This window comes from Entelurus aequoreus, linkage group LG04, assembly GCF_033978785.1.
Source record: "Entelurus aequoreus isolate RoL-2023_Sb linkage group LG04, RoL_Eaeq_v1.1, whole genome shotgun sequence".
NCBI lineage: Eukaryota > Metazoa > Chordata > Actinopteri > Syngnathiformes > Syngnathidae > Entelurus > Entelurus aequoreus.
In genome coordinates this window covers 12,539,764-12,557,265 of record NC_084734.1, presented here as the reverse complement: position 1 = coordinate 12,557,265, position 17,502 = coordinate 12,539,764, and the positions used below count along the sequence as shown (strand labels likewise).

At 38.4% G+C, this 17,502-nt stretch overlaps 1 protein-coding gene across 2 annotated transcripts in view; it reads right to left on the bottom strand.

Moving 5' to 3' along the window:
- mbnl3 (muscleblind-like splicing regulator 3) overlaps positions 1–16,271 on the bottom strand; it is a 122,396-nt gene extending 106,125 nt beyond the window's left edge. Inside the window, exon 1 of one of the 2 annotated variants that reach the window (XM_062044255.1) lies at positions 16,131–16,271. The gene's annotated coding sequence lies outside the window, so the exon portion shown is untranslated. Of the gene's footprint in view, positions 1–15,711; positions 15,926–16,130 lie in introns of those variants that run through there. The other variant, XM_062044256.1, reaches the window with a different exon arrangement.
- Positions 16,272–17,502: the final 1,231 nt, after the last annotated feature.

Sequence of the window (17,502 nt, the reverse complement as noted above, 5' to 3'; positions counted from 1 at the left end):
CTTGCATGTCATGTAACGTAACACTGAAGTGTTGTAGGTAGATGATTTACTCACATGATCATCATTGAGAATGCCATGTCAAATTATATAACATGCATGCAAAGAAGTCCGAAAACGTTTCCTATTTGGCAACTCTATACTGTAGCCACGCCCCCTCGGGTAATATACACTATATTGCCAAAAGTATTTGGCCACCCATCCAAATGATGAGAATCAGGTGCCCTAATCACTTGGCCCGGTGTATCAAATCAAGCACTTAGGCATGGAGACTGTTTCTATAAACATTTGTGAAAGAATGGGCCGCTTTCAGTGATTTCCAGCGTGGAACTGTCACAGGATGCCACCTGTGCAACAAATCCAGTCGTGAAATTTCCTCGCTCCTAAATATTCCAAAGTCAACTTTATTAAAAGAAAAGTGAAGAGTTTGGGGAACAACAGCAACTCAGCCACCAAGTGGTAGGCCACGTAAACTGACAGAGAGGTCAGCATAGTGCAAAGACTTTCTGCACAGTCCGTTGCTACAGAGCTCCAAACTTCATGTGACCTTCCAATTAGCCCACGTACAGTACGCAGGGAGCTTCATGGAATGGGTGTCCATGGCCGAGCGGCTGCATCTAAGCCAGGGGTCCCCAAACTTTTTGACCCAGGGGCCGTATTGGGTTAAAAAAATTTGACCAGGGGCCGCACTATATATATATATATCCATCCATTTTCTACCGCTTATTCCCTTATATATATATATATATATATATATATATATATATATATATATATATATATATATATATATATATATATATATATATATACACACTACAGTTCAAAAGTTTGGGGTCACATTGAAATGTCCTTATTTTTGAAGGAAAAGCACTGTACTTTTCAATGAAAATATCTTTAAACTAGTCTTAACTTTAAAGAAATACACTCTATACATTGCTAATGTGGTAAATGACTATTATAGCTGCAAATGTCTGGTTTTTGGTGCAATATCTACATAGGTGTATAGAGGCCCATTTCCAGCAACTATCACTCCAGTGTTCTAATGGTACAATGTGTTTGCTCATTGGCTCAGAAGGCTAATTGATGATTAGAAAACCCTTGTGCAATCATGTTCACACATCTGAAAACAGTTCAGCTCGTTACAGAAGCTACAAAACGGACCTTCCTTTGAGCAGTTGAGTTTTTGGAGCATCACATTTGCGGGGTCAATTAAACGCTCAAAATGGCCAGAAAAATTAACTTTCATCTGAAACTCGACAGTCTATTCTTGTTCTTAGAAATGAAGGCTCAAACAGAAAATTGTTTGGGTGACCCCAAACTTTTGAACGATAGTGTATATATATATATATATATATATATATATATATATATATATATATATATATATATATATATATATATATATATATATATATATATATATAAATACAATCTAAACTGTCTTTTCCTTAAACTGAACAAAGTCATATGTCCACTGATGTTTAAAAACTCTACACTCGGAGTCTAATTTATGTTTCCCCAACGATTTCGCCATTTTTTCCCCTCGTGCACTAATTGACTGAAAGATCGTGCACTTGCCGCCTTTGTGGCGCAAGCGTGATGACGTCCCGTTACCGCTGGGAAAATGCATTTTTAGACAATATGATTTGCTTGAGCGGCTAGGAGACCCAATAACAAGCGGTAGAAAATGGATTGATGGATGGGCGAAAAAGGACAGACTAAAAAAAATGTATATATACCATTTTTTTTTTTTAGTCAGGACTACCCGCGGGCCGGATTTTGGACGCTGGCGTGCCGTATCTGCCTAGGAGACCCAATAACAAGCGGTAGAAAATGGATTGATGGATGGGCGAAAAAGGACAGACTAAAAAAATTTTATTTATACCATTTTTTTTTTTTTAGTCAGGACTACCCGCGGGCCGGATTTTGGACGCTGGCGTGCCGTATCTGCCTAGAAGACCCAGTAACAAGCGGTAGAAAATGGATTGATGGATGGGCGAAAAGGGACGGATTAAAACAAATAATAATTTAAAAAATTTTTTTTTTTTTTTTTTTTTTTTTTACTTGGTATTACCCGCGGGTGGGATTTTGGATGCTGGCGTGCCTTATCTGCCTAGGAGACCCAGTAACAAGCGGTAGAAAATGGATTGTAGGATGGGCGAAAAAGGACAGATTAAAAAAAATTATAATCAAAAAATAAATAAATACCATTTTTATTTACTTTTTAGTCAGGACTACTCGTGGGCCGGATTTTGGACGCTGGCGTGCCGTATCTGCCTAGGAGACCCAATAACAAGCGGTAGAAAATGGATTGATGGATGGGCGAAAAAGGACAGACTAAAAAAATTTTATTTATACCATTTTTTTTTTTTTAGTCAGGACTACCCGCGGGCCGGATTTTGGACGCTGGCGTGCCGTATCTGCCTAGAAGACCCAGTAACAAGCGGTAGAAAATGGATTGATGGATGGGCGAAAAGGGACAGATTAAAACAAATAATAATAAAAAAAAAATATATATATATATATATATATTTTTTTTTTTTTTTTTACTTGGTATTACCCGCGGGCGGGATTTTGGATGCTGGCGTGCCTTATCTGCCTAGGAGACCCAGTAACAAGCGGTAGAAAATGGATTGTAGGATGGGCGAAAAAGGACAGATTAAAAAAAATTATAATCAAAAAATAAATAAATACAATTTTTATTTACTTTTTAGCCAGGACTACTCGCGGGCCGGATTTTGGACGCTGGCGTGCCGTATCTGCCTAGGAGACTCAGTAACAAGCGGTAGAAAATGGATTGATGGATGGGTGGAAAAGAACAGATTAAAAAAATAATAATTTAAAAAAATAAATAAAAAAAAACTTTTTTTTTTTTTACTTGGTACTACCCGCGGGCCGGATTTTGGACGCTGGCGGGCCGTATCCGGCCCGTGGGCCATAGTTTGGGGACCCCTGATCTAAGCCATACATCAGCAAGTCCAATGCAAAGCGTGGGATGCAGTGGTGTAAAGCACGTCGCCACTGGACTCTAGAGCCGTGGAGACGCCTTCTCTGGACTGATGAATCACGCTTTTCCATCTGGCAATCTGATGGACCAGTCTGGGTTTGGAGGTCGCCAGGAGAACGCTACATTTCGGACTGCATTGTGCCGAGTGTGAAATTTGGTGGAGGAGGATTTATGGTGTAGGGTTGTTTTTCAGGAGTTAGTTCCAGTGAAAGGAACTTTGAATGCTCCAGGATACCAAAACATTTTGGACAATTCCATGGGATGGCACTTCAAGTTCATATACTGGCCAAATACTTTTGGCAATATAGTGTACTTCCTGTGTTGTGACCTCTGTTTACATGCGTCACGCCAAAAATATACCTTCTCGCTGGCTAAAACTAGAACTAGAACTGGTTCGGAATAGGGTTGTACGGTATACCGGTACTAGTATAGTACCGCGATACTAATGAATCATATTCGGTACTATACCGCCTCTAAAAAGTACCGGTCCCCCAACCCCACGACCCCCTGTTTTCATCACGTCGTGACTTTGCTGGTTTTACGAGCAGAGGAGCATGTTGGGCAGCGCACACACACAGAGTACTTACAAGCAGACACAGTGTGTAGACCGAAAAGGGAGAATGGACGCATTTTGGTGTAAAAAGTAAAGATAAAGGTGAAGTTATAACATTGAAACGCTCACTAATCCTGGCCTCCATGGCGACAAATAAAGTAAGTTTCTTACAAGTAACATTATCACTGGAGGACGAGGAATAGCTAAACATGCTTCACTACACACTGTAGCTCACCGACGTCACAATGTAAACAAACGCCATGGGTGGATCTACACCTGACATCCACTGTAATGATACCAAGTACAAGAGCGTATCAAGTCGATACTACTATGATTACATCAATATTTTTTAGCATCACAAAATCTTCTTTCATTTAAAAACATTTTTTTATAAAGTCAGTAAATACGTCCCTGGACACATGAGGACTTTGAATATGACCAATGTATGATCCTGTAACTACTTGGTATCGGATCCATACCTAAATGTGTGGTATCATCCAAAACTAATGTAAAGTATTTAAAAGAAGAGAAGAATAAGTGATTATTACATTTTAACAGAAGTGTAGATGGAACATGTTAAAACAGAAAATAAGCAGATATGAACAGTAAATGAACAAGTACATTAATAATCAATTTTTACAGTTTGTCCCTCATAATGTGTACAAAATAATAGGTAGATAAATGACACAATATGTTACTGCATACATCAGCAGACTAATTAGGAGTCTTTGTTTGTTTACTTACTACTAAAAGACAAGTTGTCTAGTATGTTCACTATTTTATTTAAGGACTAAATTACAATAATAAACATACGTTTCGTGTACCTTAAGATATTTTGTTCAAATAAAGACAATTATGCCATTTTTTGTGTTCTCCTTTATTTAGAAAAGTATCGCAAAGTACCGAAAAGTATGGAAATACATTTTGGTACAGAATATTGGTATCGGGACAACACTAGTTCGAACTAACAGCGTTGGGATTGTAATCATCCAAATATGGTTAGCAGCAAATAGAAGGCCGTCAACATTGAGGCGAGAGTTCAACAAATATTTTTTAGATGCTATTTTTTGATATTGTAGTGTTTACATAATTCACCCACGGAACTTCCAGTCGGACGGGTTTTCACGATACACATTTCCCATGTTGGGTGTTGTTGCGCTGACAAGCCACGGATGTACAGATGCTGCTCGACTGCTGATAAGAAAACAAAGTCTGAATGTCATTAAATCAATTAGCTCCAAATGTTGACACTCCTTCTCCCTTTTTTAAACGCTACAATGTTTCAATACAAAAACAAACAAACACGGAAACGATATTTTGAGGCGAAAATGATGTTAAAAAATGTGTATTTCCACATTTTCTCCGACATTTCACATGCCTGTTGGCCACTTTAGGTCCTCTCATTTGAATCATTTGGGCTGAATGAGCATATATCGGACACTTTGGTCTCCTTTGACGGATTCGTCGCTCATCCTCGCAAACTGGACATTGGCCGGGGGGCTAGTGGGCAGCCTGGGATCAAGTCGGCTCTCTTGGTTGCCTTGTTGGGTCTGTTCCTTTGCCCCTCATAGAATTGTCCGATAGAATTCTAAAAAAGTTATGACAGACCACCTCAAAAACACGGAATGGAATTTTACAGTTTTTTACTGAATGGGACACCAAAAATGTACATTAAAATAAAGAAAGTGGGATTGACAATATTAACTATGAACAGTAAAACACTGAAGTAGGGCTGGGCGATATGGCCTCTTATTAATATCTGGATATTTTTAGGCCATGTCACGATACACCATATACTGTATATCTCCATATTTTGCCTTAGCCTTGAATGAACACTTGATGCATATAATCACAGCAGTATGATGATTCTATGTGTCTACACAGTGTTTCCCACACATTCATTCATTTGTGGCGGCCCGCCACGAAAGAATTACGTCCGCCACAAATAAAAAAATAAAAATTTAAAAAAATATTTATTTTTTTTGGTCCTGTCCAGCTTCTCAGGCAAATCATATAGTTGATGTAGATGCCCATATAGGCTGTTCAGGTGTACTTTACAAAAGAGAAGTGTAGGATACTTCTCTTGTTGCCTTATTTGTATTTGACCACTACTGTTTTCTGTTTATTTGTTACTGACTGTGGCAGGACACCTCTGCCTCTGTTTCACTTTATGTTGCTGGTAAATAATATGGTTGTAGTAGTAGGCTAAAGTAAAATTATTTAGTATGCACTAATTAAAGGGGCAGAGCTTTAAGAGACATTTTAGCTTTTATATTTTATAAGATATCATTTTTGTAAGAACCACAATTAATAAATATATTTCAGTGAATAACTTATTGTTCAAATCTGTATATAAATATGTACATTTCATACGGTGTTGATCTGGAAATGGTTCCTTGGGCATTTTGATGGTGTGGCACCGAACGGAGATGTTGACATGCGGAGTTTCAAGTAAATGATAATAAATGATAAATGGGTTATACTTGTATAGCGCTTTTCTACCTTTCAGGTACTCAAAGCGCTTTGACAGTATTTCCACATTCACCCATTCACACACACATTCACACACTGATGGCGGGAGCTGCCATGCAAGGCACTAACCAGCAGCCATCAGGAGCAAGGGTGAAGTGTATTGCCCAAGGACACAACGGACGTGACTAGGATGGTAGAAGGTGGGGATTGAACCCCAGTAACCAGCAACCTTCCGATTGCTGGCACTCTACCAACTTCGCCACGCCACTCCTCATTCTCTAGCGGGTGACTTTTAATATGATGCTACAAATTATTAGTGCCGCTACTTTTTATAGCAACGCTTTTGCCGCATACTTGACCTTTTACTGATGTCTGTTCAACATCTTCCCGCTTGAAGCCAAACCACCGCCAGACGATGGACCCCTTGCTGTTTTTCTTGGGAATTAATTCTTCTTCCTTCATTTGTTACCAGATTCGCACCTTCTTTGTCTCGTATTACCACTCTCACCACTCCGCTAGCATCACAGCTAGCGTTACCATGCCGCTACCTGTCTGCTCGGCGTGGGCGTATGAGGTTGCACGCGCGACAGTATGTGACGTATGTAAGAAGGTGCGCTTGTTTTAAGTCTCTGTGAGAAGGAGAGACAAGAAAGAGTGAGAAGAGCCTGTAGTGTAATGCCCGCAGCTAAAAGCAACTGCGTGAGAACGTATACTCCAATATCACCATATAGTCATTTTCTATATCGCACTGAGACAAACCCGCGATATATCGAGTATATTCCATATATCGCCCAGACCTACTTCAAACTATAATTCACTAAAACTGTAGCCACCATTATGATGTGCAGTGCTGTTTTTAAATGAGCGGCGGTCTTCAACTATACCAGGGGTCACCAACGCGGTGCCCGCGGGCACCAGGTAGCCCGTAAGGACCAGATGAGTAGCCCGCTGGCCTGTTCTAAAAATAGCTCAAATAGCAGCACTTACCAGTGAGCTGCCTCTATTTTTTAAATTGTATTTATTTGCTAGCAAGCTGGTCTCGCTTTGCTCGACATTTTTAATTCTAAGAGAGACAAAACTCAAATAGAATTTGAAAATCCAAAAAAATATTTTAAAGACTTGGTCTTCACTTGTTTAAATAAATTCATAAATTTTTTTACTTTGCTTCTTACAACTTTCAGAAAGACAATTTTAGAGAAAAAATACAACCTTAAAAATGATTTTAGGATTTTTAAAAACATATACCTTTTTACCTTTTAAATTCCTTTCTCTTCTTTCCTGACAATTTAAATCAATGTTCAAGTAAATGTGTTGTTTTTATTGTAAAGAATAATAAATAATTTTTAATTTAATTCTTCATTTTAGCTTCTGATTTTTCGACGAAGAATATTTGTGAAATATTTCTTCAAACTTATTATGATTCAAATTCAAAAAAATTATTCTGGCAAATCTAGAAAATCTGTAGAATCAAATTTAAATCTTATTTCAAAGTCTTTTGAATTTCTTTTAAAAATTTAAAACATGTCATCAAAATTCTAAAATTAATCTTAATCAGGAAAAATTACTAATGATGTTCCATAAATTCTTTTTTTAATTTTTTCAAAACGATTCGAATTAGCTAGTTTTTCTCTTCTTTTTTTCAGTTGAATTTTGAATTTTAAAGGCCTACTGAAAGCCACTACTACCGACCACGCAGTCTGATAGTTTATATATTAATGATGAAATCTTAACATTGCAACACATGCCAATACGGCCGGGTTAACTTATAAAGTGCAATTTTAAACTTCCCAGGAAACTTCCGCTTGAAAACGTCGCGGTATGATGACGTATGCGCGTGACGTCACGAGGTCAAGGGAAGTGTTTGGACCCAATTCAAATACCTCTGTTTTCTTCGACAAAATTCCACAGTATTCTGGACATCTGTGTTGGTGAATCTTTTGCAATTTGTTTAATGGACAATGGAGACTGCAAATAAGAAAGTTGTAGGTGCGATCGGTGGAGCGGCGGGCTACAGCAACACCAACACCAGGAGGTTGTGTTGTGTTTTGAGCAGGATAGCAGACGCACTACAGTGAGTAAGCCCGCCGCCGCATCTAAGTTAGCTTCTGTTTTTTTAGCTTCGCCAAGCTGAATATTATTAATCGTGTATTTACATGTTCATGGTTTAATAGTATTTTTGATCTTCTGTCTATCCATCCAGTCAGGGGTTTTTTTTATTTAGTTTCTATCTGCATTTGAGACTGCTATGCTATCACGTTGGCTACGTTGCTAGGTTAGCTTCTATTTTTTTAGCTTCGAAAAGCGGAATATTATTAATCGTGTATTTACATGTTCATGGTTTAATAGTATTTTTGATCTTCTGTCTATCCATCCAGTCAGGGTTTTTATTTATTTAGTTTCTATCTGCATTTGAGACTGCTATGCTATCACGTTGGCTACGTTGCTAGGTTAGCTTCTATTTTTTAGCTTCGCAAAGCTGAATATTATTAATCGTGTATTTACATGTTCAGTCACTGTGAATGTCCATTTCGCGTTCTCGACTCTCATTTTCAAGAGGATATAGTATCTGAGGTGGTTTAAAATACAAATCGGTGATCTACAATAGAAAAAGGAGAGAGTGTGGAATCCAATGAGCCAGCTTGTACCTAAGTTACGGTCAGAGCGAAAAAAGATACGTCCATCACTGCCTCTCAAGTCCTTCACGGTAACGTTCCTCATCTACGAATCTTTCATCCTCGCTCAAATTAATGGGGTAATCGTCACTTTCTCGGTCCGAATCTCTCTCGCTCCATTGTAAACAACGGGGAATTGTGAGGAATACTGGCTCCTGTGACGTCACGCTACTTCCGGTACAGGCAAGGCTTTTTTTATCAGCGAGCAAAAGTTGCGAACTTTATCGTCGATTTTCTCTACTAAATCCTTTCAGCAAAAATATGGCAATATCTCGAAATGATCAAGTATGACACATAGAATGGATCTGCTATTCCCGTTGAAATAAAAAAAAATTCATTTCAGTAGGCCTTTAAAGAGTCGAAATTGAAGATAAACTATGTATCAAAATTTAATTGTCATTTTTTTCGTGTTTTCTCCTCTTTTAAACCGTTCAATTAAGTGTAAATATTATTAATTATTAATAATAACATAGAGTTAAAGGTAAATTGAGCAAATTGGCTATTTCTGGCAATTTATTTAAGTGTGTATCAAACTGGTAGGCCTTCGCATTAATCAGTAGCCAAGAAGTAGCTCTTGGTTTCAAAAAGGTTGGTGACCCCTGAACTATACAAAGTATTTCAATGGTTGAAATCTGCACTTTTGAGTGTTATAGGAGTTATTAGCTCAGACCAGGAACAAAGCAGAGTGGGCGGGGTTTGTTTTCAGAGCAGGCAGCCCCAAACGCGTGTGTCAGAAACAGATGCAAAAGCAAATTTTTACAACAAAGTTCTGCATAAAAGTGACAATAGCAGGTGGGTAAAGTGTTTTGCCCAAGGGCACAACGGCAGCGACAACCTGGAACCCTCAAGTTGCTGGCACGGCCGCTCTACCAAACCGAGCTATGCCGCCCCAGTGACTCCAAGCACTTTTACATCGTGAAACCCAATATTTAAGTTACAGGTTTGATGTTAAAGGTCTAAAAAGAGTTGCTGGACTACTGCAACTCACTTCTTGTCGGGATCCCCAGCAAGAACATCCAGAAGCTGCAGTACTTACAGAATAGTGCTGCTAGGATCCTGATGAGAGTGAGGAAATACCACCACATCACACCAGTTCTCGAATCCCTTCACTGGCTTCCTGTTCCACTCAGGATTGTATACAAAGTCTTCCTACTAACTCCATGGAAATGCCCCCCTGTACCTCAAAGAACTGCTCACCCCCCAATCCTCCACACGACACCTCCGCTCCGTACAGGCTAACCTCCTCCAACCTCTGAGGACAAAGCTCCGAACAATGGGAGACCGGGCTTTCTGCTCCGCCGCTCCCAGTCTGTGGAACGCTCTCCCTGACCACCTGAGGGCACCACAGACTGTGGATGCTTTTAAAAAAGGCTTAAAAACCTTTCTTTTTAAAAAAGCCTTTTTTTTTTGCGTGCTAGTTCTAGCTATTAGGCTGTTTTAGTTGTTATTTTTTTAATGCACTGTAGCACTTTGAGGTTGTTTCCTCAATGTAAAGTGCTTTTACAAATAAAATCTATTATTATTAATAGAGATGTCCGATAATGGCTTTTTTGCCGATATCCGATATTCCGATATTGTCCAACTCTTAATTACCGATTCCGATATATACAGTCGTGGAATTAACACAGTATTATGCCTAATTGTGTTGTGATGCCCCGCTGGATGCATTAAACAATGTAACAAGTTTTCCAAAATAAATCAACTCAAAAATGGAAAAAAATGCCAACATGGCACTGCCATATTTATTATTGAAGTCACAAATGCATTATTTTTTTTTAACATGCCTCAAAACAGCAGCTTGGAATTTGGGACATGCTCTCCCTGAGAGAGCATGAGGAGGTTGAGGTGGGCGGGGTTGGGGGGGAGGGGTGGTGTTGAGGTGGGTGGGGGGCAATGGGTAGCGGCGGGTGTATATTGTAGCGTCCCGAAAGAGTTAGTGTTGCAAGGATTTCTGGGTATTTGTTCTGTTGTGTTTATGTTGTGTTACGGTGCGGATGTTCTCCCGAGATGTGTTTGTCATTCTTGTTTGGTGTGGGTTCACAGTGTGGCGCATATTTGTAACAGTGTTAAACTTGTTTATACGGCCACTCTCAGTGTGACCTGTATGGCTGTTGACCAAGTATGCTTGCATTCACTTGTGTGTGTGAAAAGCCGTAGATATTATGCGATTGGGTCGGCACGCAAAGGCAGTGCCTTTAAGGTTAATTGGCGCTCTGTACGTCTCCCTACGTCCATGTACACAGCGGCGTTTTAAAAAGTCATACATTTTACTTTTTGAAACCGATACCGATAATTTTGAAACCGATACCGATAATTTCCGATATTACACTTTAAAGCATTTATCGGCATCTCTAATTATTATTATTATTAAAAAAATGATGTAGAACATCGGGCGGGCCGGATGGAAAATCTTAACGGGCCGCACATGGCCCGCGGGCCGTAATTTTCCCAGGTCTGGCATAGGAGCTGTGAGGTACATTTTGATCGACAATATATAAAAATGTTTGATTTTCATATGACAAGATCCCAAAACTCTCCAAAATAACTGTTAAATTCAAATTAACTACATGAAGTAAGTAGCCATTTTTTGTTGACATTGTGTTTCAAAGCCAAAGGGAGCCGCGGGTTGCAGACCCCTGGTTTAAAGTATATGGGTCTGGTCACCTTAGTTCATATTTACCCCTGAGGCACATTAAAAAAAGATGAGCGTGTTAAAGTGAACTTTAAAAGTCTTATATACCGTAATTTCCGGACTATAAGCCGCACCTGACTATAAGCCGCACCAGCTAAATTTAGGGGAAAATACAGATTGCTCCATATATAAGCCGCACCCGACTATAAGCCGCAGGGTTTTGATGTGTAATTAGCGTAGTATATAGGGGTTCCTGCTACCACGGAGGGGATTGTCGGGACAGAGATGACTGTTTGGGAATGCAAAGCGTCCCATTTATTAACTATAAATCTTTCAATCATTCAATCAAACTTTCACATCTTTGACATGGCGAACAGCATTCGTGCAGAGTACAAATAATACAACGGTGCAAAGTAATACAAAGTGCTCGCCTGTACGTTATCAAAATAACCAGCCTACCGGTATATGAAAAGTCAGTCTTTAATCATTGTGTCATCGTCTTCCTCCTGCGTACTAAAACCACCAAAATCCTCTTCGTCGGTGTCGGAGAAGAACAGGCCGTAAATAAGCCGCACCCTTGTATAAGCCGCAGGGACCAGAACGAGGGGAAAAAGTAGCGGCTTATAGTCCGGAAATTACGGTAAGTGTTATAATGAAGACAACACATGATGTAAGTGTCTACATTAGCCTACTATCAAAATGACTTTAAAAGTCTTATATAAGTGTTATAATGAAGACAACACATGATGTAAGTGTCTATATTAGTTATATTAGCCTACTATCAAAATTAATTTAAATATCTTATATAGGTGTTATAATGAAGGCAACACATGACGTGTCTATATTAGCCTACTATAAAAATGACTTTAAATGTCTTATATAAGTGTTATAATGAAGACAACACATGACGTAGTTGTCCATATTAGTTATATTAGCCTACTATCAAAATGACTTTAAAAGTCTTATATAAGTGTTATAATGAAGGCAACACATGATGTAAGTGTCTATATTAGCTATATTAACCTACTATCAAAATGACTTTAAAAGTCTTATATAAGTGTTATAATGAAGACAACACAGGATGTAAGTGTCTATATTAGCTATATTAGCTTACTATCAAAATGACTTTAAAAGTCTTATATAAGTGTTATAATGAAGGCAACACATGACATAAGTGTCTATATTAGCTATATTAGCCTACTATCAAAATTACTTTAAAACTCTCATAGAAATGTTATAATGAAGGCAACACATGATCAGTGTTTCCCATAAACTGCCAAGATACCTGTGGCGGTGGGGGCGTGGCTATGGGCGTGGTTATGGGCGTGGTCAACATGACATCATCGAGTAATTTGCATAATTTACTACAATGATATGATTTTCTCTCAAAAGGCTCAAAAAATGTATACTTACTAATTAATAATAACAGTTTTGTTTTAAACGTCCATCCATCCATCCATCCATTTTACAAAATAATTACAACACTTTATGTACATATTTATATACAGATTTGAACAATAAGTTATTCACTGAAATATATTTATTAATTGTGGTTCTTACAAAAAATATATCTTATAAAATATAAAAGCTAAAATGTCTCTTAAAGCTCTGCCCCTTTAATTAGTGCATACTAAATAATTTAACTTTAGCCTACTACTACAACCATATTATTTACCAGCAACATAAAGTGAAACAGAGGCAGAGGTGTCCTGCCACAGCCATTAACAAATAAACAGAAAACAGTAGTGGTCAAATACAAATAAGGCAACAAGAGAAGTATCCTACACTTCTCTTTTGTAGAGTAAATCTGAACAGCCTATATGGGCATCTACATCAACTATATGATTTGCCTGAGGAGCTGGACAGGACAAAAAATAAATACAATTTTAAAAAATTCCAAAAAAAGAATAAAAAAATATTTTTTTATTTTTATTTGTGGCGGACGTAATTCTTTCGTGGCGGGCCGCCACAAATAAATAAATGTGTGGGGAAACACTGATGATGTGTCTATATCAGTTATATTAGCCGACTATCAACATGATTTTAAAAGTCTTTTATAAGTGTTATAATGAAGACAACACATGATGTAAGTGTCTACATTAGTCTACTATCAAAATGACTTTAAAAGTCATATACAAGTATTATAAATAAGACAACACATGATGTAAGTGTCTATATTAGCTATATTAGCCTACTATCAAAATTAATTTAAAAGTCTTATGTAAGTGTTATAATGAAGGCAACACATGATGTAAGTGTCTATATTAGTTATATTAGCCTACTATCAAAATGACTTTAAAAGTCTTATATAAATGTTATAATGAAGGCAACACATGACGTAAGTGTCTATATTAGCTATATTTGCCTACTATCAAAATGACTAAAGTGAACCTCCGTGGGAGAATAAACGTTCACCTAATTTTAAGTCAAGCAAAATAACCAGATTGACTGGTGCAGCGTCCACAGCCCTGAGGCGTGGGGGGGAGCCTGAACTTGTCATGACTGTTTTTTTTTTTTTACTTCGTCGAGCCAAGAGCACGGCGATACTTCCTTAGGGAATGTGCGTATGCAAGTTGTGGCAACACAGGCGTGCCACGGTGGCTTGAGTGTCGTGACCCCGGGAAACGAGGAGACGGCGTAAAGAATCCGGATATAAAGAATGTGCGAGCTGCAGGTGTTCTTCACCTCTGCAGGGCTGCAGTGGGATTTACAGTCTTGTCATTTCACATGGATTGTCTTTCCTGCTGTCAGTTAGCACTGATTTAGTGGCTCCCTGCAGCATTTTTTAAAAAGGACTGAAAATGGAAAAAGATTGAGAAAAATATTTTTTTTGTTGTAGTATGATTTTTAGTTTGAGGACAAACATGACACTTCCCAATTGTTACAACTACCACTGTTGAATATGTGTGTGTGTATGCTTCACTGATGACACTATTTGGCGAACATCCTTTTGTCCTACTCATTTCGGCTATTCTTGAACTCACCATAGTGTGGACCGTGACGCAGCAGTTTGTTTACATGCAAAATCTTCCACTGCTTCTTGGTCTCATTTTGTCCACCAAATGTTTTATACTGTGCGTGAATGCACAAAGGTGAGCTTTGTTGACTTGTTGGAGTGCTTATCAGACATATTTGGTCAGTGCATGACTGCAAGCTAATCGATGCTAACATGCTATTTAGCTTAGCTGTATGTACATATTGCATCATTATGCCTCATTTGTAGCTAAATTTGAGCTCATTTAATATCCTTTACTTATGTCCTCTGTGTATTTAATTTATATTTGCATGTCTCATGACACATTATCTGTATGTAATATAGTTGTCATGTTGTTCCAGACCACAGCAAACATTACCTAGCTTGCAAAGATTGTAATAAATCCATTAGAAGATGACAGCCTGCCGTTTCCTTTATCTTGGACACACACATCTATACCTTTGGCCATTCTAAGTCAGTAACTTATTCCAGGAGTTATCTCACCCTCTGAGAAGCCTCTGATTGACTCATGTTTTCTAATGTTGTAAAAATATGTAGAATAAATATTACATTTCAACATTTCTGTCAACAAAGACTTGCTTCAGCCTGCGACACACTGTCATTTTGATAGTAGGCTAATATAGCTGATATAGACACTTACGTCATGTGTTGCCTTCATTATAACATTTATATGAGACGTTTAAAGTCATTTTGATAGTAGGCTAATATAGACACTTACGTCATGTGTTGTCTTCATTATAACACTTATATAAGACTTTTAGTCATTCTGATAGTAGGCTAATATAGACACTTATCTCATGTGTTGTCTTCATTATAACACTTATATAAGACTTTTAAAGTCATTTTGATAGTAGGCTAATATAGCTAATATAGACACTGACATCATGTGTTGCCTTCATTATAACACTTGTGTAAGACTTTTAAAGTCATTTTGATAGTAGGCTAATATAACTAATACAGACACTTACGTCATGTGTTGTCTTCATTATAACACTTATATAAGACATTTAAAGTCATTTTGATAGTAGGCTAATATAGACACTTACGTCATGTGTTGCCTTCATTATAACACTTGTATAAGACTTTTAAAGTCATTTTGATAGTAGGCTAATATAGCTAATATAGACACATACGTCATGTGCTGCCTTCATTATAACACTTATATAAGGCTTTTAATTTTTTTGCGGCTCCAGACAAATTTGTTTTTTTGTATTTTTGGTCCAATATGGCCCTTTCAACGTTTTGGCAACAAGAGAAACCTGTAGCAATGCTCAATAATAACGCCTACTAGCGACAAACATGGCTGTCTTATTGAAAACAAGTGCGACTGCCATGCATTTACAACAGCAGCATGAAGTGATGACACTCTCCCGCTCTTACCTCATCAAATCCAACAAATCAACGTGGGTGAAGGTGTCATTTCCCCACCAAGCCTCGGTGTCTTCAACGGGAGGCGGACACGCCTTCAATGACGCCAAGGAAAATAAGCAACACAATAATAAACGTGGAGCAGCTGCAATATGGCTGACGGTTCTCCCGCTGCGTAGCAATGGATGACAGCGAGACAGACAGCGGACATGAAAAAGGGACATTAGACAGACGAAGAGATGAGGAAAAAGGGAGGAGATAAACTGGCGAGGGAGGAGTTGGCGCGGAAACGTCAGTTGCAGAGGCGAAAGTCACGACCGCCGTGAACGCATCACAGGTGGATACAAAAAAACATGGACGGGGATTTTCCACTTTCGAATAGCTTGCTAAATGATGTTAGAACGCCGTGGAAAAATATAAAAAATACCTACCCAGTCCACTTCTGTTAGTTCCAAATTGTCAGCTGCTTGAAAAATGGCGTTTGGAAAACATAATAGAGCCAATTGTTGGTTATTGGTACGCTCCTTTTGAGAGCGGAAACACGGAAGAAACTAACATACTTGTTTGCGCACATTGACAGTCACGTGACGCTACCGCCTAGTTAACACACTTCCCGTGTAGGCCCTTTCAACGTAAGAGCACATGGCGCCGCCAAAATAAGAGTGTCGGACCAAAAAAATGAGCCGACGTTCAATTAAGGCAGATAACTTTGTATTGATTGAAAATGGTGTTTTGTTATACAGTAAACGTTGTCTGGCTCAAATATTTGCGGTTTTGTTTGGATTTCGAACTGCGGCGGATGGCTTGTTGCGTCATCGATAGACTTTAGACATGTTGCTGTGTATAAATGATCCAGTATTGTGTTGAATGATGTTTGGGAGACTGGAGTTGAACACCCCCTGCTGGTGCCTCCAGAGACCTACAGTACAGCCCACAAGTTTGGACACACCTTCCATCCATTTTCTTTTGCTTATCCGAGGTCGGGTTGCGGGGGCAGCAGCCTAAGTTGGGCAGCCCAGACTTCCCTCTCCCCAGCCACTTCGTCCAGCTCTTCCCGGGGGATCCCGAGGCGTTCCCAGGCCAGCCGGGAGACATAGTCTTCCCAACGTGTCCTGGGTCTTCCCCGTGGCCTCCTACCGGTCGGACGTGCCCTAAACACCTCCCTAGGGAGGCGTTCGGGTGGATACACCTTCTCCTCTTTAAATGTGTTTTCTTTATTTCCATGATTATTTACATTGTAGATCAGGGGTCCCCAAACTACGGCCCGCGGGCCGGATACGGCCCCCCAACGTCCAAAATCCGGCCCCCGGGAAGTCCCAAGTTAAAAAAAAAATTAAAAAAATTTTTTTGTTTTTTAAATTATTATTTTTAATTTGTCCTTACTAGTCCATTTTCTACCGTCTCCTAGCCACTCAGGCAAATCATATTGTCTAAAAATGCATTTTACCATCGATAACGTGACATGCAGCAAATACGCTCTTTAAGTCAATTAGTGCGCGAGGAATATATATGTATGAATACATATATATATATACTGTATATATATATATATATATATATATATACACAAATATAGACACATACATATAAACACATATACATATATATATACACATATACATATATACATATATACACATATACATGGACATATACACACACATATATACACATTTACATATACACACACACACATTTACATATAATCAATCAATCAATATATATAATATATATACACACACATACATACATACATACATACACATATATATATATATATATATATATATATATATATATATA